Here is a 26486-nt window from a genome sequence, read left to right on the forward strand (position 1 = left end):
GAAAGGTCTTTTCAAAATAAAATACACACCACACATAAAGACCAGGATTGTCCGCTAGAGGACACCAAAAACACATGAAATGTTGCCACAACAAAAAGGGAAAACATTTTACATTTCATTAACATTTTATGCAAGACAGAACACTCCCCGTCTGGCGTAATTTATCGCCACAAATAACTTACAGAATATTATGATGGAACCAATACAACAAGTTCAGAAATAGGTCTAGTTAATACTTTACTACCCTCTGACTTAACAACTTTAACCTCCACTGTTCGGACTTTTCCATTTTTTGAAATTAATGTTTCAGTTACAAGTCCAAGAGGCCATTCGTTTCTGGATAACTGACTGTGCTTGAGTACAACTGTACTCCCTGGGTTGATGTTCGGTTGGTTAGATTGCCACTTGCGGCGTGGCTGCAGTGTAGGCAGAAACTCTTTTTTCCACTTGTTCCAGAAGGTATTTGAAAGGTGCTGGACTTGGCACCACTAATGTTTGTAGAGGTCTGACACTGAAAAGCTCCCTGCTGGTGCTTGAAGAGGAGCTCTCTTGTGAGTGAGCAGAGTGGCTGGGGTCAAAATGAAAGGCTCATTTGGGTCGGTTGAGATGGGAACAATGGGTCCAGTGTTTATAATGGCTGACACTTCGGCCATCAAGGTAACAAGAACTTCATGAGTGAGCTTAGTGTTTTTGAGCTGGAAAAACACTTTGTCCAGTATTTTTCGTGCAAGACCGATCATCCACTCTCACGATCCACCAAAATGAGAAGCATGTGGCGGATTAAAGATCCATGTACAACCTTGTTCTTTCAAGTAAGTTTGTACAGTTGTATTGTTCATGCTGGAGGGAATTTTCAGTTCCTTGCATGCACTGACAAAGTTTGTGCCCCTATCAGAGCGGATGGTTTTAACAGGTCCTCTGACAGCGAGAAATCTTCGAAATGCATTGATGAAACTGGATGTGTCGAGTGGCTATCACTTCAATGTGGACTGCTCTTATACTTAGGCATGTGAAAATGACAGCCCACCTTTTGTTTTGAATAGTATGTCCTCTGGTTCTCTTTGAAGATACAACCCATGGGCCAAAAACATCGATGCCCACGTTTATGAATGGAGGATCTGTTTGAGAGATGGTCTGGGGGGAGGTTTGCCATATTCTGTGTACTCAGAGGTGCTCGAAGGCGTTTGCATGTTACACAGTGATAGATGACTGAGCTCACCTTTCTTTTGCCTCCAACTATCCACCACCCTGCAGCACGAACCGCTCCTTCTGTGAACAAGCGGCCTTGGTGACGAATTTGCTCGTGGTAATGCTTAATGAGAAGTGCTGAGACATGATGGTGGCCAGGAACAATGATAGGATTCTTTTCATTTTCGTGTATGCTTGAGTTAGTGATGCCACCACCTACTCGTAAGAGTCCATTTGTGTCTAAAAAGGGATCCAAGTTTTTCAATGGACTGGTTTTGGGAAGTTTATCTTGTCTTTGTATGCACTTTATTTCGTCAGCATAAACATCCTCTTGCATTGCTCAAATGACAATGTTTTGTGCTTGGTTGTGTTCAGTTACTATCAGTCCTGTTTTGCAGTAGTGCCAGCCATGACACTGATTTGGCTTGCATGAGGATGAGCTGAAATTGTGAATGATGTGCAGGAGACGAGCAAGTGCACGGGTGAGGGATTTCCAGGTGGAAAACTTTGAAAATCTTGGAGAGCTGAGCTGCTCGGAGCAGGCAGCAGTTTTGAGCATAGACACTTGCGGCCTGACTTCTGTGTCAGTGTTGGGCTCAACAAGTTCATAAGAGCCATTGGCAGAGTTTGATCTTGGAACAAAATGTCTGGGCCAGTGAGCGAGTTAGTGAAGGGCAGCTGATACACAGGAACAGAACGAGTGGCGTGGTCTGCTGGGCTCTGACTGCTGGTTATGTAATGCCACTGACTTGGCTGAGATGACCTGCGAATTCTGTTGACACGGTTGCTGACACAGACATAGAATCTACGTGTTTCACGGGCCTGGGTCGGTGGGTGCTGGTTCATGTCCGGGTGGCCGGGGTGTCCTAGGGTGGGTGTGGCTGGGGGCCCTGGGCCCTGGTGCCTGGGGGCTGTCCCCTTCTATTAGGGTGGGGGGGTCGGCCTGGCTGGGGTGGCCGGTCGGCTTGGGCATGCTGCCGCGGCCTGGGTTGGTGCGTGCCCTGGTGTCTGGTTGCTGCCCTGGAATCCAGGGCATCGGGGTAGATGGTTGTGGTGGTGGGGGACAGGGGGGTGGGGTGGATGGGTGTGGGGATGGCGGGTGGGGTGGATGGGGGGTAGATAGGAGGGTGGTGGTGGTGGGCTGTAGGGGTGAGGGGGTTGGGGAAGGTGGGTGTGCGTGTATGTGCATGTGTATATGTGTGTGGGTGTGTATGTGTGAGTATGTATGTTTTTGTATGAGTGGGTATGTATGTATGTGTATGTGTGTATCTGGATATGTATGTTTATTTGTGTGACTGTGTATGTGTAAGTGTGTATGTATGTGTGGGTATGTTTCTGTGAGCATGTATGTGTGTGTGGGTGTGTATCTGTAAGTATGTATGTATGTCCGTATGTGTTGGTGTATATGTGTGGGCGATTGGAGGTATGTATGTGAGGAGAGAGTGTGGTGCCCTGTGGGGGGGGGGGGGGGGGGGGGGGGGGGGGGCTGGGGGTGGTGGGCCTGGGGGTGGTGGGCCCTGGGTCTGGGTCCTTCCGCTGCCCCCTGTCTGTCCTCACCTCCACTCCTCCTGATGCATGATGGGTGTCTGCTTCTTGGGTCGGTGGCTCTCTGGCTATGGTCGCTGTCCGCCCTGGTCCTGGGGGGAATGGCGCTCCTGGCCCTGTCCTTCATCCGGGGGCTCCTGGGTGACGGGGGTGCTGCGGCATCTCCGGACCCCCCTCTCCCCCCGCTCTCATGCACACACACGTAGTGCTTTGGGAGGCGGGCTTATCAAGTAGGGTGTGGTGGAGGGGGCCATCTAAGTGGCCTCAATCACTGCACCCTTCAATGGCTTGCCTCTCAGTCTTAATTGCACTTAGTCATCTAACACGACCAAATACATACAAACACACACGTCGGGGGGTCATGGCACGCCGTGTATGGGGTGGGGCTGTTCAGGTAGATGGGACTGCTCGTTTGGCCTCACTTGCAGCACCGTGTGGTTACTGACCCTCAATTTTAATCGCAAACAACATATACTCCATCAACACTCACGAGTCGGGGGGGAGGGGGCAATGGGGTCTTCCCGTTTCCGGATTCCTTCTGGTGTGGGGCCCGGGGGGGGGGGGGGGGGGGGGGGGGCTGTTGTTTTCCCCACAGGCCTGGGGTTTGGACCGGCTGTGGTTTGGGGGGCTGCTGGCTCTGGTGAGTGTGCATACCTGTCTGCAGCAGTGGGGTTTGGGGGTGGGGGTGGCGGTTGTGGGTGGCGGGGGGGCCTGGATGTGGGATTCGGTGTTCCTTTGCCTTCCGGGGGGGTCTCCCACAGGACATGATGGGAATGTGAGTGTGTTTGGGGTAGGGTTGACTCTGTATGTGTGTGTGTGTGTGTGTGTGTGTGTGTGTGCGTGTGCGTGTGCGTGTGCGTGTGTGTGTGTGTGTGTGTGTGTGTGTGTGTGTGTGTGTGTGAGTATGTGTTAGTGTGTGAGTGTGTCAGAATGTGAGTGTGTTTGGTTTGGGGATGAGTGGTTGTGTGTGTGTGCGTGTGTGTGTGTGCATGCGTGTGTGTCTGTCAGTGTGAGTGAGTGGGTGTGAGTGTTGGGTTGGGCAGGGGGGAGTGAAGTGGGAGGGGTGGGTCGGGGGGGGGGGGGGGGGGGGGGGGGGGGACGGGGTGGGGGGGCGGTTGGTCGGGGGTGATGCCCTGGATCTCGGGGTGCATGGCCAGAGCGCTGGGGGGTGTACTGACCTGGGATGGGGAGCTGCCCGTGTGGGCCGGTTCTGCCAGGTGGGTCATGGCCCTCCGCCTGTGTGGGGGATTGGCTCTTGGGCTCGCGGCTCTGCGCCCGGGGTGGACCGGCTCCTGCCGGTCGTGGCTCCGCGCGGCCCGGGCCCCGGGACCGCCGGGGTCCCCAGTCGGGGCTTTCCTCTGCCCCATTTCTGGACCGGAGCGTGGGCGTCTGCCTGCGGGAGCGGCTTGGATCCGGGCTCTGTGATGATCGCCGGCTGTCTGGGCTCTGAGGGCCTCTCTGGCCGTCTTCTGGCCTTCTCAGGGGTCAGAGGTCAGAGAATATAGAATATACTTTCTGTCAAAATGGTATGACGTCATATAAATTTAATCATCAAAAAAAAATACCTGAAAAATAAAAGTCCCGCCCCCAGCACCCCCCGCCCGCCCCCGCCCCCGCCCCCCGCCATTCTTCCGGAATGAGGTCATGTCTGAGTAAAAGGCGGGAAATTTAAAAAAGGGGTTCTGTCTTTCCATAGGCGTAAGAGTGAGTCAAGATTTGCATTTGCTATATTGTAGATGTGTACTGGCTGCTCTGTAGTCTGCATGAATGTGTTGAACTTCCATCCAGAGAGCAGGGTTCTCTTTGAGTGGGAGTTCAGGGAGGTAAGAATCGCGGGCTTTTTTTTTTTTTTTGGAGGGAAAGTTTCATATGTCAGGCTGAGGGATGATGATGAGAACCAGATGTAGTAATGTAAATATCACGTGTCAGTGTCAGCAGAAAAAGAGCGGGAAATTTAGTAAAACACAAGGTTGCCATTGTATGTTGCGGGCTGAAGGCTGATGATGAGAACCAGATGTAGTAATATGAGAAACAGATGTGAGACGGGGAAAGTGGGCGTGCATTGTACTGTACTGTATATAAAATGTTTCACATAAGTGTGATCATAGCAGTGGAATCGTTACTCGGCAGGGAAAAAACATGGAGAAAGATCTGTTGATGAAAAAGACGTGGCGTCTTGATGGTGGCCGGGGGTTGTTAGTCAAATTTAAGAGTGGTGGAGTATCGCCACACGTCGATCTATACAGCTATGAAACCACGCCTGAGGTCTATCATCTGAAAATCTACCCTAAAGAATTTAACGGTCTGAAGGATGCTATTGAAGAATATATTGATTATATTGAACGTGTTCACAGCGATGGGCGTGTACAACTGAGCTCTATGCGTGCAAGTATACCGACATGGACTGATCGTAAAGTTCGTCCTCTAGCCGGTACTTTCATGGTGGACTGTTCCAGATCTCACATCTGGTTACTGGTCCGATTTCGACATGATTTCCACCCTGAAGAAAGACCAAAGACGGTGATGGAGAAAGAGCGCTACTACCCAATTCAGCTGGCATTCAAGGTGACAGACTTCCCACAGCTGCGCGACCTCTTACAAGAAATGAAGAGTTTTTTCAACGAGGAAGAAAGGAAGCAAAAACAAATGCTGTTGGAAAAGAGATTGACAAGACAGTCTGGTGATCGCATTTCAGAGCTAACTTTCACTCGGCGCATCATGCTCAATTCGTGTATCGAATGCGATGGAGGCCCTGGGGAGGAGCCTGAAAATTGGGGTGGCTCTGTAGACCAGATTGATATGTTGGAGTAGAGAGAGCCCTTCTCTCTGACCTGCCCTCGCCCCTCCCCATGCCCCGCCCGCTTCCTGTACGAGTGAAATATATACTTGAACGCTTGAAGGGCAAATAGTCGGAGTGCTATACTCATACGCTGCACCATGTCAGATTTTTCAGTCAACGCAACGGACTCACCTGGACAAGATCTTCTCGATGAAGAACTTCTCAGCCTGCTGCCGGACCTTTCTCAAGAGTCTTCAGGAGATACTCGGGTGTATCAACCGATTTTCCGAGGATGTCGGGGGGTTGATTCGCCCCCTTACACGGAGTGTAAAACTGAAGAAGAAGAAGCGGAGATGCCGAACGATCGTGCTGAAGGATTCATAAGCTCGGCGTATGGTGGCACGTGTTCTGCAGACTCTCTCCACAAGGCCGGCGTTGCGGGGGATGTACCATGCGGTCCTCCACCGTACTGCTCATACTGGGGCGAGGAGTATAAGAGCTTTGAAGACCCACCTCCGGCTGGAGTCTACACCGGGCCCACTCTCTTCGCCCTCCCGCCGGGGACACCTCTCCCACGCCCTGGTAAAGTCTACACTCCACCCACTCTCTTCAACTCGCTGCCAGGGACATCTCTGCCTCGGCCTGCTAGAGTGTACACCGGGCCCACTCTCTTCAACGGCATGCCTGGGTCACCTCTGCCACAGTCTCGATTGTCAACGAGTGGGGATTTCCTGGATATTGTAAAAGCTTGTGTGGCTACAGCGGTGAAAGCAGTTGTGGTACGCCATATGAAAAAAAACTGCTATGGCTGTCAAATACATCACCCGAGTCAAATTCAACACGCCTGTCTGTACCCTCCAGGTCGCGGATATTTTTATGCTCACTTTGAAGAGTTAGTAGTGGACTTGCTGTCCTGGGAATTTCTTCCGGCTCTCAAGCACACCCTGGAGAAAATCGGGTTGGATATCGTGGAGGCTAGAGTGGAAGGCGCAGCTGACGCTTTCCTTTATGATCTGAGGGAAGAAGATCACATTCTGGAAAAGGTTGAAGAGATCACTGCAGCTTACATCGCGGGAGATAAGAAGAGGGAAGATTTGTTGGAAGATTTCTACGATTTCTGGAAGCCTTAATCACCTGTGAAAAGAAACAAAGAAAAAATGGGCGGGAATTTTTTTAAACCGACTCCCAAAATTGTTGACGTTTCAGTTTTGAAGCATGCAATTGCTTATCGTGTCAATTGTGATAAAGTATACCAGGCAGAGGACCATGTCAATCCGGAAGATTTGTGGAGTTTTGAATGTGCGATGGCAATTGTGAGAGAGACAACGCTTTCAGTGGACTGGAAAAAACTGGTGTATGACGGCTCAAACTCAGATGGTTTTGAACAAACAATGTGTGGAATCATTCATTATGTTTGTATTGATCATTTCAACACTTGTCATTTATATGCCTTGTATGCCTTTGTAGTTGATGTAACAGCCTATAAACTGAGAAAGGGTGATATAATCGACGTGAATCATGTACTGAATGTAATACAGGCTTTAATTGTCAATGCCATACATAAGAATTGATGTCTTCTTTTAATCTGAATTACGTAAGCATGTAACCAATGAATAAACTCCAAACTCATAAAAATCAGACCGCTCTGACTTCTTCTGTTCACTAACAGATATGTCTTCAAGAAAGACAGACCAGGTATTCAAGAGAATATATTATGACCCTCGAAAAGCAGGATCATATGGTGGAGCCGAGAGCCTTCAAAAGGCTGTAGAAGAGCAGACGGGTAAAAAGCACGCAATTGCCAAAGTCGAGGATTGGCTGGCCGGGCAGGACGCTTACACATTGCACAAACCCTCTCGAAAAAAGTATGCTAGAAACCGTGTTTTCGCACCTCGTCCCCTGTATCAATTTCAGGCTGATCTTTGCGATATGACTGCGCTGTCTAAAGACAATGACAAGTTTAAATTTCTGCTTACCGTAATAGACATATTTTCAAAAAAAGCATACGCACGCCCGTTGAAGAACAAAACGGCGACTGAAGTTGCAACGGCTTTTGCTTCCATATTAGACGAGAGCGGTATACCGTCTAAAATTCAAACTGATGCGGGAAAAGAATTTTTTAACCGCGTCTTTGAAAAGCTGATGAAGAAACACAACATACGACACTTTGCAACCGGGAGTGAACTCAAAGCCTCCGTAGTAGAACGGTTTAACAAAACTTTGAAATCCAAAATGTGGCGGTATTTCACGGCAAAAAACACCCGGCGGTATATAGACGTACTCAGGGATTTGCTGGATAGCTATAATGACTCTTATCACACCAGCATAAAAATGAAACCGTCTGAAGTAACTCCGGCCAAGACAGCTGAGGTGTTTGAAAATTTATACGGGACGATGCCGCTGAACGTCAAGCCCACAGTGTTTAAATTCAAAGAGGGGGACATTGTGAGGATATCAAAATACCGCGGCGTATTCGATAAATCATATGAACAATCATTCTCCGATGAATATTTTATCGTGAATGAATGTATCCCTAGAGTACCACCGGTCTATAAATTAAGAGATATAAGAGGAGAAATTTTGAATGGGGCATTTTATGAGCCTGAACTGCAGAAAGTCAGAATCACGTCGGACACTCTTTTCCGTATAGAAAAAATTTTAGATAAGAAAATTAAAAATGGTCAGAAAATGGTTTTAGTCCGCTGGCATGGATGGCCCCGTCAGTTTGACTCGTGGCTGCCTGCTAAAGAGGTCGTTGAGCTTGGGAAGAGGAAAAAGGGGAAAGAGACGCAATCAAAATAATGGGCGAGTCTTTTTATGTGACACTCCCCTCCAACGCCTGTCACGATATTTTTCCGGACAACAACAGTTCGAATTTCACCATAACTTTATCACAACCCATAGAATTACAAGGATCTTATGAGGTGGCGCTAGCTGAGATAATGTACTGCAACACATGGAATAATGTTGACACTTCAGAAAACGGTTTCGAGATCATTGATCATCACCACCCGGAACAGCCTCCGCTTTATCTTAAGATTGTGACGGGGTCGTATGACTCTATCGAACTTGTAGTGAGGGAGCTGAATGCTATGTTAAAGACTACTAAAATTGATCTGGTGGTTTATTACAGTTCAATAAACAAAAGGATTTCTATATTGGCGACTGAGAGGTATTCTATAAAATTTTCACCACGGTTGTGCTACATACTTGGTTTCGAAGAAGGTGTATGGGTTCGACTGAGTGGAAAAACAAAGGGTAAATACCCCTGCGATATTAATGCAGGCCAGTATAATTTTTACGTCTACACAAATATCGTGGAAGCGCAGCATGTTGGAGACTACGCCGTCCCCCTTCTCAGAATCGTTAAAAAAGAAGGATCATACGGAGATGTTGTCATTCTTTCTTACAGCCACCCTCATTACATATCGGTGAACAAACAACGGATACAGGATATACAGATTGAATTGAAAACTGATTTGAACACTCCAATTCGATTCACCTACGGCAAGACCATATGCAAGCTACACTTTAGACCTGCATCAAAGTCTTTCATCTGAATTAGAAAGAAAATAAGTCAAAAAATGAATTCACAAAGATTTGTGAATTATTATGTGAACCAGGCTGGCGCAGGCTCATTGAGCGGCTTTGTCGGAGCTCCAGTCATCTATGGGCGTGGCCTAGGATCAGTGCTGAGCAGAGCCTTCAGATTTGTCCTACCCTTTCTTAAACAAGGAGTTAATATCGCTAAACCGCACTTGAAATCGGCTGCGAAGGGGATAGCAGCAGACGTCGTCGGGACCGTAACCAACCGCTTAATTAACCAAAACACTCAGAGTCAGGAAGGATCAGGACTGCCACGATTAGCACGTAGAAAAGGAAAAAGACCTGTGCGTGCATTATCGGACCTCGTACCTACAAAAAAGCGTAAAACCGTGCGCAAATTACAGAGAAAAGTTAAAAGTCAGCTGGGGCGTGGTGATATATTTTAAACATGTCTCTTACACACCGTCTCTCGACCGAGTGCACCAAATCGGAGCTCGACCTCTTTGCCCCACCGATGACTCAACTTTCTGTGGAACAAAACAATTATGTTGAGATTTTTCCCCTCAATTCAATAGCGGATCAAGAAGTGCTGGATTTCCTGATACCTGGAAGCGGGAATTTTTATTTAGACCTAAATTCAACACTGATCTACCTTCGACTGAAAATTACCAAAGCAGATGGAACGAATCTAGCTGATGGCGACGCCTGCGGAATAATCCAATACCCACTAAATACTATCTTCTCTCAGGTTGATGTGAGTCTGAACGACGTGCTCATTAGCTCGTCCTCTGCCACTCATCCTTACAGAGCCATGATTGAAACGCTTCTTAATTTTTCACAAGAAACGCTGGAGAGCCAGTTTTCTGGAGGACTTTGGTATAAAGACACTGGCGCCGACCTTGATTCAATTGCCATGACCCCCGACGCCCCTAACAAAGGGTTAGTTAAGCGTGCAAGCTTTATACATCGTTCACGCCCATTTGAACTAATTGGCCCGTTGCATACAGACATTTTTTTCTCCGAAAGACTCTTGCTAAACAATGTCGATGTGCGATTAAAACTTGTGAAAGCAAAAAGTGCTTTTACACTGATGTCTGCGGCAGGAGACGAGTTCAAGTTAAATATTTTAGGGGCAAGCCTTTTTGTGAAAAAGATTCAAGTCTCACCAGATGTCATGCTAGGCCATTCTGCCGCTCTCATGAAATCAAATGCCATTTACCCTATAAGCCGCGTAGTGGTGAAAAATTATAGCATTCCGGCACAGACTCGTGTATGCTCGCAAGATAATTTATACCTCGGCAGACTTCCGAAGTACCTGGTGGTGGGGCTAGTGGATCATCGGGCTTATGTCGGGGCAAGAGAGTTGAATCCTTTCAAGTTCCAACACGCTGATCTTGAATACCTAGCTTTAAGTGTAAATTCACGTTTTATCCCATCAAAGCCCTACCAACCGCGTTTTGATACACATCAGACTGTTCGAGAGTTTTACAATCTTTATCTGGGAAATAACAGACACATTAGAGACTCTCCATTGTGTATAGACCGCGAGAATTTTGAAAACGGATACAGTTTGTTTCTCTTCAATCTGACAAAGGATGGTGAAATAGACAGCGAAGCTCTATCACCGTCAGAACACGGTACCTGCCGGCTGGATTTACGCTTCCGAGTCGCTTTGCCCCGGACCATGACCTTGATCGTCTATGCGTGTTACGACGGTGTTATAGAAATAAACTCAAAGAGACAAGTTCTAATTGACTATTGAAACGAGTAAAATGAACAACCTGCAAATAGAATCTATTCTGAGACCTATCTTGGGCGAGTCGTTTGGAGGTGTTTTTGCGAGCGATTTATTACCGACCAAGATCGAGAAACGACCATGCTATCTGGTCGTTAACACCCACGATCACACCCGTGAGGGTGAACATTGGGTGGGTATGATCTTTGAAGATGGCGAAGAAGGAAGATCAAACTTCTTTGACAGCTACGGGCATGAACCAGACTTTTTATTTTATCCGGAATTTTTTATAAATTTCCTATCCGCTAATTCTAGGGAGATACGCTACAACAAACTGCAAGTTCAAGATGATGATTCAGCCGCATGTGGAGCCCATGTGATATTTTTCCTCTGCCAGCGGTTTAAAGGACTTTCTTTTCAAGAAGTAATGAGACTGTATTCTGATCATTTGAAAAAGAATGATGTCTACGTGACAAAGTTTGTTAAGAAATGTGCTAAATGTGTGTCGGATGTGAAGACGGGTAAAACGTCTAATCAGAAAGCCTGTACTTTAAAACTATTTAAAGACTGTTATGAATGTTCGAAATGAATACTTTTCCTCAGATATATTTCAATAAAGCATTTTATTGATTAAAAAAACCACTGTTGTGGCATACATTTTTTTAATGACTGAATTCCAACCATTCAGAAGGGATCGGGGTAGACAGTCGCCATTCAGACACTGTCGGGGAATAAAATTGTTTTACATTGCTTGACAATTTAGAAGTAGGTGTGCTGAAATCCATATCTAAAAGAGATGTTGACAACGTTGATTTTTTCCCCCGCTTTCTTTTACTCCGACGTATTTGCGGATCCGGCTCGCTCGAGGGCTCGAGCGGTCTTAGCCGCAATTGCTCACGCGCCTGCGTATTTGCAATCGTGGTTAAGGGTATATTTAACCTGGAAATAGTTTTTAAGAATTCATCCCATCCGCGGGGTATGGTTCGGGCGTGGAAGCGTCTGTTTGACAGAGTCTTCATTAAATCAAAAATGTGCGATCCTTTAATAGTCTTATCCTGGACAACGATCTCGCCTGAACGGTTCCATCTCAAAAGGTCTGAATTGCGGAGCTTCTCAAGGATAAATGTCGCATTCCTCCGATTGCGGGCTCCGATATTCTGTAAAATATCATCTTCAATACTATCACGAGGATTTTCCTCCTCTTCAACTCTTACATGACCTTCATCATTTCCACCTCCTTTCTCAGCGGACTCAGTAGGTAACTTCAAAACTATTTCAGAGTCTTGACTCGATCTTTTTTTGAGCAGGGAAAGATATTTTTCAAGTAGATTATTATAGTGTAGGCTTTTGCTGTAAGCGGTCCCTGGTTGCTCCAAAACTTGTTCCATTTTCTCTTCCAATTCATGCTGTGCCTTCTCTGCGATGTTTTCTGTACCTGTTTTTTTCTTGGTTAAACTCTCCAGTTGTTGCGGCGAAATCATGTACATTTTATTAAACGATGCCATGATGCGGCTGCGTCGTGTGCGGCTATATCTCTATCTTTGCCTATCTCCGTCCGGCAAGCAAACTGGTCAAGAATGGGACAGCGGCCCCTAATAATGGGAGGAGAAAACCGCCAGTCTGAGTCAGCACCTTGCGCTTATGCTTCACTCCTGTTTTGCGGTTAGCAAAAAGCTTGATATACCTCTTCTGTTTATTCAATTTGCTGTATTGATCAGAGGTCAACGGGACGTTACCTTTCAACACGTTAAGTGCTATTTCACAGAGGGCCAGTATGAGATCATCCGGTCCCTGGCATAGAAAGATCCTTCTCTCTGAGGGTTTCAGAGCAAGCAAGGCTTTAAAAACAGGTAGATTTCTTTTAATCCGTTTAGACATTTTCGAATCACTTTTTATACAGGTAAACTACAGGCCACTGGTGAGGTAGTATCCCGCTTCTCAGCCGGTAATGTTCTGGACAGTCAGGTCTCAGATCGACGATTAAATACGAAAACGGCTCTTTTGTGGCGTCGTTAAAACTCTGCAGAAAATATTCTCTCTGCCCCGGGAACATCTGCTGAGCCAAAATTCTTATCTGTAACTTATCACGTGGAGATTTGAAGAGAATGATGTAATTTGTGTTCAAGCTAATCGTTCGGCTGTGCTTCCCCTGCTGAAATAAGTTTTGAACTAGAAAAATGACTGATAATTTTCTATGGTGTCTATACATGGTAAAAGCCTTCATTAATTCATCATGATTCACCCCGATATCCATACAGTCGTCAATCACCAACAGATTATGCTGGTTTGATGGAAAAATATTTTCATCCGTCAAAGAATCAGGAATTCCTTCAATAAATGTAATCTTTACATTTTTTGCCAATTCCTCATACATAGGTTGATAGGAGGAATATGACCAAATGACTCGATCAGGGAGTCTAGACAAAGTATGTTCCATATTTTCAAGAAGCCGTTTGACAAAGAATGATTTACCACTCCCGCTTGCTCCTACAAGTAGAGCTGTAAAGGGCAGTTTGAAACGTGGGTCAAAATACACCTCTTCAGCCATGATCAACGTTCAGTCTTTTGATGAACTGAATACTTAAGTAATCCTGCTCGCTTATTTATCAGTGCAAATTAGTGGGAGGAAAAATGACGGGGTGTGAATAAAGAAGAAATATGATTTATTGATATACAAAATACATGTGGATAAACAATACAGGTGTTACAACATTCATGTGAATAAACCATACAGATATTTCATAATACATCGGATACAAAAAATATATGATGCAAGATACAAAATACATGTGAAAATACAGTGCTTACTAAGCATTATATGGGATAATAATACTTTCTCAAAAGAACTGTATAGAGAAGCCTCAGGTCATCCCATCATAAATCTATGCAGTTCTTTTGAGACAGAACACAGGGGGAGATGTTTTTAATAGCCAAACGGTAACGATTTTCCTGAAGGAAAAAGGTGTCTCTTGTCCCAGTCAATGCCAAAATTGATCACCCTCTCTTTATTAGTGAGCTCAAAGGTTTTCAGATTTCGTGTAATTTTATTGTAACGTGCAGAAATTTCACGACGAGACTCGCGGTCTTTGAGATATGGTTCTACCAGGGCTGTGAGACTGTCAAAGTTGAATTTTTTACAGTTTTCATAATTCTGTGTAATCCCCTTAGCACGTAAAGTCGCTTTACCGCGCTCTGTTACATAGGCGTAGGATTTCGGACCCGCTGCAGTCCATGATTTAATAGAGTCGCCGGGGTCTAATTCAGATGTCAAATCTCCTAGATAATTTCCAACTGGAGGGTTATACTGATCGCAAGGTCTCGAGACAAACACTATTGAATCGGTATCGCAATAAAAAACCCTTTCTTGGAGTAAATCTAGCTGCTTATACAACTCAAGACGTGCATAAGCAGTTGTGAAGGCGGCAATAAAAACATTCACATCGCCAGGGGGTGTGATACAGTTAGAAGTATACCGCCACTGGACCACTGCAACACTGTCATTAATGAACTGAAACTGTGAAATCACATATTTGCTGGAAAAGAGGAATTCAAAAAAGCGTTCGGATTTGTTCACCAGAGTTGTTGTAAGCTGATTGGATCTTTGTGCCAACTTTCCCCATAGTGAATTTAGTAACAGTTTTGCAATTTGTCTTTTAGCCGGGTTATGGGCAATTTTCTGAGGGTCAAGTGTAATACCCTGGTGCTCTTGGTATTCCTCGATGTAGGCACGTTGGCTTGCAGGGTCATCAGCCCCCGGAGGATAACCCGAGGCTTCCTGTTTTTGTTTAAGGAAGGTGTAAATGTAGTCTTTAAAGAGTTTGTTGGATTTTTCTTCAAAATGCCACACTTCATAAATTTCGCCCAGAACGTATCCTTTTTCCAGTGCCTCCATTAGCTCAACAGTCACCCATACACCACGTAATGATCTTTCTTCTTTGTCATGTTTGCATTCCGCAGTTTGATTGTTGGTGAGAGCACATAAACGGCATAATGTGAAAATAAGCTTCCCTTTATCGTTTCTGGTAGGAAGTACTGGGAAAAACAGTTTACGCGGTGGATAGACTTTAGCATGGATCAAGCCAAAGTAATTTTCAACTGCATCAAAATTGTTTCTGATTATTTTTGGATGTGAAAGCGGAAATGATCGACACGACATAATGTAGGGATAAAGTGAAGTGAAATCAAAATAGTTGATCACCTCATCACCCTCAGCAACATGACGCATCCGGACAGCGACGGTCCGCCCTCCGTATAAAGCTTCTCTAGGGTCTAGAGGAATTGGTTCTTGAAACCTCTCCAAGAAAGATTTAACACCAGGGTCTGTTTTTTTAATGAACTTCCAGTCGTGTTCCCACATTGTCACCACTGAACGAACATTGTATTCAGTTTTTAAACGCTCAGTTCTTTTTATTGTGTCTGAGTATAACTCGCTAAAACAATCACCTGTGAGGGGAGATTTATCGTGCGGGTTATAACAGGATCTACAGCCGTGGTAAAAGCATCCAAAAAAACTAAAGACATGTGTCTCGCCGTTTACCATCGCATGGCCGTCCACAAAATAGCGTCCGATTTTAACTTCTCCCCCATTCAATGCATGTTGAATTGAAATTCCACGTGAGAAAGCCTCATACTCCAACCACTGGATTGAAGCATGTGAGAAAGCCTTGAATGATGATTGGTAATTATCAGGAGAAGGTATCGCGACAGATTCAGGTTGTAAGAATAAGGTTTGAAAAACAGTCAATGCGGCTGAAGCAATTGTAACGTTCTCAAACGGATCACACTTTGTTGTTTGTATGAATTCGTCACGAAATTTCATTGCACCCTCTGCTAGGATTTGAACATCATTTTTACAATAATCTACTAACTCACGATCATAGTCAAATTCCTGATCTTTTATTGTCTCATACCAATGAAAGAAACTTTCTCGCTGTGTAGGATTCATTTCATCAACCCCATACATCGCAGGAGCAGGATATCTCCCCTTATACCCGACTTTTGAAAAATCTGTAAATTTGTGTGGAAAGTAACCTTTTTTGAGCTTAGTTTTACAGCCTAATGCCTTAGGGAAATCCCTGAGTGGAATGGGTATGAAGGAAAATGAATCAATAAATTTAAGGTGAAAGTCAGTATCCACAATCAGAATTATTTTACTCCCTTGAGCCACAACGAATGGTGATATACCCTGTTTCACAAATACATTTAAAATAATGTGGTGGTCAAAACCCTTCCCATAATGCGATATAAATGTTGTGTTTTGATATTGTTTTTTTCGATAATGCATGAGAAACATTAAAGCACAGTCAGACCCTTCCCAGATCCATTCCTCACCGTCTGACGATTGAGCTACAACAAGCACAGGGAGATGAGTACCGGTGGTTTGAGCGGTCTCAAAATCAAAAAATACCAGCTTCTTTTCATAAATCTTCTCCACAGGCGTCAGCTCTTTTACCCGCATATAGCAAATATGTGTTTCTTCAGCTTCTGCAGTAGAATTGGAGTTTTGATTCCCCGAGTCAACAGCTGATGCTCTTTCTTCACTCAATGACGGTAAAGTGGTTTTACTGTGTTTACAGATCGGACAGCGTTTAACAATGCATCTGTGGGGCTGAGGATTTTTAATCGAAACGTAGTAGACTAATTTACATTTTGGGCATTTTTTATTCATTTCACAATTGGAGACTGCTTTTTTAGCCTCTGGATACCATTTTAACTCGCGATGGCTCTCGAAACACTGAATATTCATGCAGAACCTATTACAACGCTCGCAGTAAGTTTTTTGAATTAAGCTTTCTTTGCAGTCGGTGTTGCAGATACTACAACTCCTTGCACATGAGTGTCTGTACCGCATATGATAGCCGGTGTGACAATGTTCGCAGAAAAAATTTACGCCTAAAAAGGCTCTCACGTTCTTGATTCCATAATAGTGGTTATTGTGTAGGAGGAGATAATATGTTTTTGGACGCGAAGGTGTTTGTGTTTGAAATGTAGCCAAGTTTTTCAGCCGGTTATTCTCAATATCATTCGCACGATAAAAAATAACAATTTTACAATTCAGCAACTGTTCAAATTGCTCTACATTGCTGAATGTCACGTCGTCATCAAGAGTCAGACCGCCCCTAATGTGAATGTCGCGCCCGACTGCCAAAGCGTCAACATATGATAGCTCCGGGTTTTTCAGCCAAGCTAAATTTACAGCAAAGCATGTCTGATCGGGATTCAAAAGTACATATAAATGTTTAGCTTTTTTTCTGATAATTTCAGCCTCAAAGCACGATTCTATTTTCCTTTTACCACTCCCGCGTGGTGCTCTAACAAGGTTAACAGTTAGCTCCAAGGACCCATCAGTGAACACGGACATATTGCTCTGCACTAATCTATCTAAAAGATCTTGGAATTCAGAGAGCTCACCGACCCCATAGCGTACAATTGCACTAACATCATCTTGCAGACGATCGGCTCGTAAAGTCACTTGAATGATATCGTTTGGCTCTGCTTGAAGTCTTTGGATAATTTCTGAAATTCGACCATGTACTCCATTAGTCACATTCACATAAAAATCGTGAAAATTAGGAGTTGTAGATGGAGGTGGAAAGCGGAGCATGCAGCGAATCTCGAGGTTGTTAAAGCGCTCTCGCTGAGTGACATTGATGTTATCATTACTTGCAGTGCCTGTGTTTGACCAATTACTGCAGCCTGCAGCATCTCCAGAGAGTGAATCAACGTGTGCCTCAGTTTCCCTGTCCCCAATCTCTTCACCTCTCCCTTGTTGAAGAGCGCTCTCTGTAGCCAACGCTGATTCCACGCACAACCAGTCTGCAGGACTCCAAGCTTCACTCATTTGCGAATTTCCTTGTCTCTCAAAGCAGGTGAGTGCATCGCAGCATGAGCTGTCAGCAGGACTCCATATACTGTCTGACGTGGTGTCATCTACCCCTGCTGACTCACTATATCTGTAGGTCTCCAGAAGCTCCACGAGCTCATCTTCGCTTGGGAGAAAAACTCTACTACTTTGAGACGGATGGTGGGGGTGCTGTGTTGGCGAGCCGGGATGAGACGGACGATTAACACTTTCAATTACTGTTTCACCATTCAACTCGGAGATCGTGCGGAGGAGGTGTTGAGGGATTTCTAAGAGATTGTCACTTTCTGATTGATCCATTGTTTTTTCCAATATTTTTAAAAGCTTCAGTTATTGATTTCAGCAAATGGTGATTTAGAGAAGTGGGGCCAGTCTCGGTAGCGGGGATCTCTGCCCGCGGGTGATAGCACGGCTGATAGCACTGACACCCAGCCCACGTGTTTGAGCACGATTGAGATTTTGTCTAAGACGTTGGTATATCTGTACGAGCATGCGTTCCTTTAACAGGAATGAATCATTTATGAATGTCTCAAACGCTTGTTCAATCACCGGCACTACATGGTTGAAGAAATCTGATTCAGCGTCTTCAAGGCGGGGGATTGTAAGGCTGCGGGTGGTGTGCCCTGTCATATCTTCATAGTCATTCTCTTGATTGAGGAAATAATTTCTCACTTCATCATCTTCCTCATTCCTCTCACCGCGCACATCTTCGCTCCGGTCTTCTGCAGAGGCTTGCTGTCCTCCTTCCTCTTCGCGGTCAACCCCAGATGCAACTCCTGAAGCCTCTTCCTCTCTTTCAGGATCGTTCAATCTTGATGGTGGAACAACCGCAATTCCTGGAACACGTAAAATTGGTGTTAATCAGTCGAACCATATCCACGCAATTCACTGACTGCTGAAAAAAAAAAAACATACTAAAATAGCTTACGATCAGCGCCAACAGTGTGTGGAGTCCAAAGAGAGCTGAATGCATGAGATGGCCCAGTACTCGGTGATGGTGGAGGGGCAGCTGGAGTCCAAAGAGAGCTGAATGCATGAGATGGCCCAGTACTCGGTGATGGTGGAGGGGCAGCTGGAGTCCAGAGAGAGCCGAATGCATGAGATGGCCCAGTACTCGGTGATGGTGGAGGGGTGGTGAGGTCAATGATGAGTTGGTCTAAAAATGGACAGAAAAAATGACAAGATATATTGATTTCAAACAGACTGTAAAGACAGTTATTTTAAAATATTATAAGAGACAGACAAAGGAAACGTCAACTCACCCTGATTTGAAGGCGATCTTTCCACTGTCAGACCCTCACTGTCTCCCAGTGTTACCCCTGATCTATAATGCCCAGAAAATAATTATTCCAACCCCATTATTCTAATATTACAAAAATATAAGCTTCTAGTAGAAAATAATACATACATGCAGGTGCTCCCCATGATGTAGAGAAGTCAGTCTTCCTCGGAGGGCGGATGTGGTTCCCTGCTGGACGAAGATGCAGCAGTCTGAAGCTCCACAACCCAAGACTCTGATACCCCAAGCTCCAACAATGTGGTGCTCAGGTTCAAACCCCCAGAAATATATAGGCACGCTTGGCGGGGAAAGATGGGAGGGGGGGGGGGGGGGGGGGGGTGCGGGATGTACCCCCACGGTCCCCACACACACACACACACACACACACACACACACACACACTCACACACACACACCAAATTCATATTTTTACTACATATGGTACTCATCAGGCTTCACCCAGCAACACTGACAGACCATATTTGTCTCTCTGCAAAGGGTTGGATGGATGGAGCCCCCAGGGGTCCACCCCAAGGGCGCCAGTCCCCTCATGGAATCTGTCTTACTATTAATCACGTTACACTCATGTGACATTGCATCCACGGACTCTCCATAAGTCAGGAGGTAATATAAACATTACCACATCTGGTTGTCATTATCTCCCACTCAGCAAACATTCAATAGGGGACTCTCACGCACTTTTTACTAAATTTCCCGCTCTTTTCCTCATGATCACACCCTTAGGGTACGAGCTCACTCAGAAAGGGGGGCCTTAATGTAAACAGACATTGGTATGCATATTATTATTACTCCATCTGGTTCTCATCAGCCTTCAGCCCGCAACATACAATGGCAAGCTTGTGTTTTACTAAATTTCCCGCTCTTTTTCTGCTGACACTGACACGTGATATTTACATTACTACATCTGGTTCTCATCATCATCCCTCAGCCCGCAACATACAATGGCAACCTTGTGTTTTACTAAATTTCCCGCTCTTTTTCTGCTGACACTGACACGTGATATTTACATTACTACATCTGGTTCTCATCATCATCCCTCAGCCTGACATATGAAACTTTCCCTCCAAAAAAAAAAAAAAAGCCCGCGATTCTTACCTCCCTGAACTCCCACTCAAAGAGAACCCTGCTCTCTGGATGGAAGTTCAACACATTCATGCAGACTACAGAGCAGCCAGTACACATCTACAATATAGCAAATGCAAATCTTGACTCACTCTTACGCCTATGGAAAGACAGAACCCCTTTTTTAAATTTCCCGCCTTTTACTCAGACATGACCTCATTCCGGAAGAATGGCGGGGGGCGGGGGCGGGGGCGGGCGGGGGGTGCTGGGGGCGGGACTTTTATTTTTCAGGTATTTTTTTTTGATGATTAAATTTATATGACGTCATACCATTTTGACAGAAAGTATATTCTATATTCTCTGAGGTCATATATGCATGATCACTATCACCATCACCATCACCGTCATATTTGCATGATCACGCTGATCTTTAATCACTCTTCACATACTTGGTTACCTTGTCTTCTTGTGGTGGTTAGACTAATGGTGATCTGTAGCAGACCTCTCTTGATGCACGCCCCTAGTTTACTTCTAGTTACTTCTCGCTATATTCTCAAAAAAAAAAAAAAAAAAAAAAAGAAGGGTTTGTGGTGTCCTTGCATTTCCTTCCTTCCCTACTCCTCCTTTTATTTTTGTGGCCTGGTCTGTTCACTACTATGGTTCGTCAGGGGGGAAAAAAAAGAAGGAAAAAAAAAACCCCAAAAAGAATCTACGTGTTTCATTGTAAATATAGCCCAAGACAACTTTACTGTCTGTATAGAACGTAGTGAGGTCTAACTCAATGTCCAGTTCATCTGAGATTAGATCTGCAAGTTCTACTGCTAACACAGCTGCATTCAGTTCTAATCGCGGTATGGGTATGGTCTGGTCTGGGCGTGGTGCTAACTTTGCTTTGCCCATAATAAAGCCAACCTGACAGTTTCCTTTTGCATCTGTCACTTTTCGATAGGCCACTGCTGCTATTGCCTTTGTAGATGCGTCTGAGAAAATGCACAGCTCTTTTTTTAGAGCAGTAGAAGGGAAAATGTCTGTCTATGCTCTGGGAATTGACAGTTCAGACAGTTCTTTGAGTGAATCTTTCCAGAGCGTCCAAGTTTATTCCATTTCTGGGGACAATGGAGTATCCCAATCTCCATTTTCAACGGTAAGCTCACGGAGGATGGATTTTCCTTGAATAGTGACTGGCGCGACGAAGCCTAATGGATCATAAAGGTTATTTATTGTCGATAGAACACCTCGTTGAGTAAATGGTTTAGTCTCATCTGAGGTTTTGAAGGTAAAACAGTCTCTTTTTATGTCCCACAGAATTCCAAGACTACGCTGCATGGGGACTGAGTCTGCATCAAAGTCCAAATCTTTTAGATCTATGAAATGGTCTTGGGAAGGGAATGCATCCAAGACTTCTTTTCTGTTTGACATCATTTTATGTGGTCTAAGATTTGACTTTGAAAGTGTGTCACGAGTTCTTTGTAAAAGTGACACAGCATCTTCAACAGTGGGCAGAGACTTCAGCCCGTCGTCCACATAGAAGTCACGTGTGACAAACTGCTTGGGATCTGGATCGCACTCTGGCTCACACTGGAGGACAGATTGGTGCAAGCCGTAGATGGCAACTGCTGGTGATGGGGCATTGCCAAAAACATAAACGGGCATTCTGTACTCAGTGACATCTTTGGAAAGGTCATTGTCACGGAACCACAAAAAGTGTAAATAGTTCCTGTTTTCCTCTCGAACAAAGAAGCAGTAAAACATTTGTTCAATGAATGCAACTGCTTCCTTTTTTAAACGCATCAGAACTCCAACAAGTGAGTTATTAAGGTCTGGTCTAGTTAACAATACATTGTTTAATGACACACCTTCATGTTTGGCACTGCTGTCAAAGACTACTCTGATCTGTGTTGGTTTTCTCGGATGGTAGACGCCAAACAGTGGTAAATACCAGCATTCTTCACCATCTGTTAGAGGAGGGGCGATTTCAGCATGCCCATTTTTGAATATTTTGTCCATGAAGCAGATAAAGTGTTCTTTCATCTCTTCTTTTCTTTCAAAATTGCGGATGAGTAACATGAGATGATTGAGTGCTTGAGATCTGTTGTTGGGGAGCTTTGGGCGTGGAGATTTGAAAGGCAATGGAGCTGTCCAGTTACTGTCTTTGTTCTTTGTCAAACCTTCCATTGTTTTCAGAAAAGCTTTGTCTTGAATGGAGGGTGCGACGTAATTGTCCAGTCTGGTTTGTTTGAACACATTGCATCCTAAATGGTCAGGTTCACATGTGCTGTCACTGAGCTGAGTGCTGAGACTGAATGGAACTTGTATGTCGCAGTGCTTTTCTTTTACACTGTACACATTTGGAGATGGCTCAAACATTGTGGGATGGCCTTTCTCTGTTGCATTGGTGAAGAAAGTTTTCACTGCCAGAGTTTTGTGGACACCTCCAAGACACACATTTCCCACTATGACCCACCCAAGGTCCAATTTTTGTGCTTATGGTGCATTGTGAGGGCCACTTATCTGCTTGTGGACTTTGTGTACTCTTACTACATCCCATCCAAGTAGCATTAGTATTTGAGCATTAGGGTCCAGGTCAGGAATTATGGTGCAGAATAACACAGTTACTGATCACTGTGTTATTCTGCACCATAATGTACATTCTCCTACTGTCGCTTTACATGTCGTCCATTATCCATGTTGGTTTATCATCTATATTAATGTTCCATTACCTTCATTTGTATTCTGTCCTTCACCTTGCTCAATTCTGGTATTTGTCCATTCCAGTATCTGTCCATTTCTGCTATTAGTCCGTTATCATTCCTGGTATTTGTCCATTCTGCTATTCTGTCCATCACAATTGCTGGTTTTTGTCAGTTACCATTGCTGGTATTGTCTAATTGTTATTGTCTATTGTTTACTATATTTTGTCTTGTAGCATAACTATGTGCTCATAGTGTTTCCATAGATGAGCTTGGGGGTGGGATTAAATAAGTTTTCTTCCTCCTACTCCCTTTTTTCAGGCATTCTATGTTTATGTTATTATATTGGAATTTTTTTGTTTTGCAGTGTAAATCGCCTGAAATGAATGAATTCTCTGATTTGAGAAGACCATCAGGTTGAGAGGAGAACTGGAAGCTTGGATCATTTCTAGCATTTGCCTCTTGAGCAACAAAGTCCACAAAAACGCTAAATGGTGGATAAGGGACATGGTTTTTGGTTTTGTAGTTCGCGCCAACTGTTATCCACTTCTCCTACAAATTAAATGGGAGCTTCTGGAGAATGGGATTAACACCTCTGGCTGTGTCCAGAAATGAGGGACCAGGAAGGTTGCCTTCAGATTTAGCACATTGCATTTCCATCAGCAAATCACTAAACTTTTGGAGCTTGACATAGTCCTTGTTTGTAATTTTGGAGAATGAGTCTACTCTTTTAAATAGGGCATCCTCAATCACTTCTGCTGAGCCGTAACATTGCTCAAGCCTATCTATCTATAAGCCAGGATTATTTATGTGTATGGCTCTGATTTGCCCTGCATGCCCAGCCGATTCTTTACTGAGCCAATTTAACATCAAATCCATTTCTTCACTTGCTGTTAAGTCCAACCCTCTTGTAGCATTGCTGAATGAGCGATTCCATGCCCTGAAGTTTTGAGGTTTATCATCAAATTGGAGTAATCCAGTTGCAACTATTTCTCTTCGAGCAAAATACCTTATAAAATCACTGACATCACTGTTATTATTTTCTCTTGGTGCTGGGTAAGGAGGCATGCCATGATGCTGGGGGGAGGCTGCCACTTTGTGGGACAAACTGGTATCTGCAGGCTGGGTGGGATGAGAACGGGTATTTACTGGTTCATATTGAGTGTAGTTGGGATTTTGGAGAAAATATATTTTATCTTTCTTTGTGTCAACTTGCATAGAATACATAGAAGTATGCGCTTGATGTGGTCTCTCAGTTTCACTTTTTACATATGTAGCTTGGGTTAGGACATACTGCTTGGTGCGTTCTTCTGTTTCAGAAGGTGACAGCTTACTTCTTGCATCTAACTGGGAGGCAGCTGCTGCCTCATAAACCACTGCTTCTGCTACAGTGGAGGCTACATCTTTTTCTTGTTGTAGTAGCTCAAGAGATGCCTCTTGTTTGGCTTTTTCCAGTTTTAAGCTCATTTCTTTTACTGCAAAACTAAAACGAGCCTTTGCTGCCTCAGCTTTTGCCCTTGCTTTGGCTGCTGCAGAATCTGTAGAGCCAGCATCTGATCGGGTTTTGTAAGAAGTCAACTTGCTGGATGAAGAAGCCTTGGGTGACGCCGCTCTGTCTGACGGCGGCTTCCCCGGCTGCGGCGGTGCTACGGCGGACATGTTGCATTGACCCAGTGACGACTGCTGGAACACTGCTGGATGCCGTGCTGCTTGTGGCGTAGTAGAGGTCAGCGTAGATTCACTCTGGTCGTGGAGATGACTGCAACGTTTCCCATTTGGATGCTGCCGTTTCACTGTGCCGTTGCGGACGTTATGGACGTTCACGCATTCCTCATATCAACGACTCTGCAGACTTAGCTGTGTCTCAGCAGGTTTATTGACACTTAGAACGGTGAAACTAAAAAAGGCAGGAAACAATACAATTACAATATGCACCTGAGACTGTAGTAAAGCCTAACACAATGTACTAACATGTAATAAACACTGTAGTAATGGCCGAGATGTCATCTCGCCGATCCTGCATTTCAGGCGATCAACGGTTACGGTGTGAGTGGCTGTTTGGCTGGCTGCCATCGCCAGCAGAACCAGAGGTAGAGGATGTCCAGGCTGAAGAAGAGGAGGAGAACAGTGGGAGTCATGCAGAGGCTGAGCAGGAGCAGGAGGGGCCAGGAGCCCAGGAGTTGGATGGGCCAGAGAAGACTTTACTGATGCTAAAGCTAACCCTAATGCTAATGCTGATGCTAATACTAATACCAAGGCTAACACTAGTGCCTAAGGTCATGCTAAAGTTAACCCTAATGCTAATACTGCTAAAACTAGTGCTACTATTAAAGTTAAGCTGATTCTAATGCTAATACTAATGCTAAAGCTAAAGCTAATACTTAGCAGTAAAAAGCTCCGAGAGTGAAAAAGAGGCTTCGGTTATTTCCTTGCTGCTTTCAGGAGACCTCATATCACCGCTGTGCCTCAGGAACATGGTTAGTCTTCAATCTTCCAGAAAACAACAGAGTCTCCAGCTCCAGCAGGAGGACTGCAATGAGCCGTTGTCTACTCTGACATTTCACATGAAGAAGAAGATCTTCTGGCTTTTCTGTCCAAGCAAGCTGGAGACAATGAATCATGGCTGGATTTTACTTCCACACTTGAGTTTAATAGAAAGAAAAATGATGAGACTGAAGCATAATCCATATAAAAACATGAATACTGACGACTGGAACTGATGGAACCTGTCAGAAGCTTTTTAAATGTCTTTTCCATGTGGGCAGATTCAAGTTTCCAGTCTCAGTTGAGCTGCAGAGCAGCAGCTTTCCATCCTCCACTCACTGTGTTTGTCATGCTCCAAGTCAGAGATGTAGAACTGAGTCCATGACAAACATTGATGTGGTTTTCATTGTTGCTTCTTCTTCAGGTTGAGCTGCTGTGGTCTGTCAGAGAGAAGCTGTGGAGCTCTGTCCTCAGTTCTCAGCTCTCAGTCCTCCAGTCTGACACATCTGGACCTGAGTAACAACGAGCTGCAGGATTCAGGAGTGAAGCGTCTGTCTCTTGGACTGGAGAGTCCTCACTGTAAACTGGAAGCTCTCAGGTCAGGATCCAGCTGCTGCTTGATCATGTGGAGGATCTTCCTTCTTCCTTCTTGACTTGATGCAGCCATGTTTGTGTCTCCAGTCTGTCAGGGTGTCTGGTCTCAGAGGAAGGCTGTGCTTCTCTGGTCTCAGCTGTGAGATCCAAGTCCTCCCATCTGAGAGAGCTGGACCTGAGCTACAACCATCCAGGAGACTCAGGAGTGAAGGAGCTGTCAGCGGCAGTGGAGGATCCACACTGCTCACTGGAGACTCTCAGGTATGGACACACAACAGGAGCTCGTGGGCTTGTGTTTTCACCAAAGCCCTGTCTTCTTGTCTGACTGTCTCTCTTCCTGCAGGGTGGACCATGGTGGACAGCAGAGGCTCAAACCTGGTCTGAGGAAGTGTAAGTTGGACTCATCACTGTCCGTTTGTCTTTCAGTCAAAGCTTTGGATTCATTCAAGCTTTACTGACAAGAGAAGCCTGACAAAAAGTGTCTTCATCAAACTTTCTCTCCATCAACAACATGTCAGGAAGTCCACAAACAACAAATCCATCACATGTGTCACATCAGGACTTTTCTCTTTTTCTCTCCATCAGATTTCTCTCAACTTCAACTGGATGAAAACTCAATCAGCAGAAAGCTCAAACTGTCCAACAACAACAGGAAGGTGACACATGTGGAGGAAGAGCAGCCGTATCCTCATCATCCTCAC

General features: G+C 44.9%; 1 protein-coding gene across 2 annotated transcripts in view; it reads right to left on the reverse strand.

Moving 5' to 3' along the window:
* The window catches only part of LOC115382203 (NLR family CARD domain-containing protein 3-like), a 617169-nt gene that overhangs the window by 439676 nt on the left and 151007 nt on the right, over window positions 1-26486 (reverse strand). The window lies entirely within an intron of this gene.

Source organism: Salarias fasciatus, chromosome 23, assembly GCF_902148845.1.
Source record: "Salarias fasciatus chromosome 23, fSalaFa1.1, whole genome shotgun sequence".
Lineage (NCBI taxonomy): Eukaryota > Metazoa > Chordata > Actinopteri > Blenniiformes > Blenniidae > Salarias > Salarias fasciatus.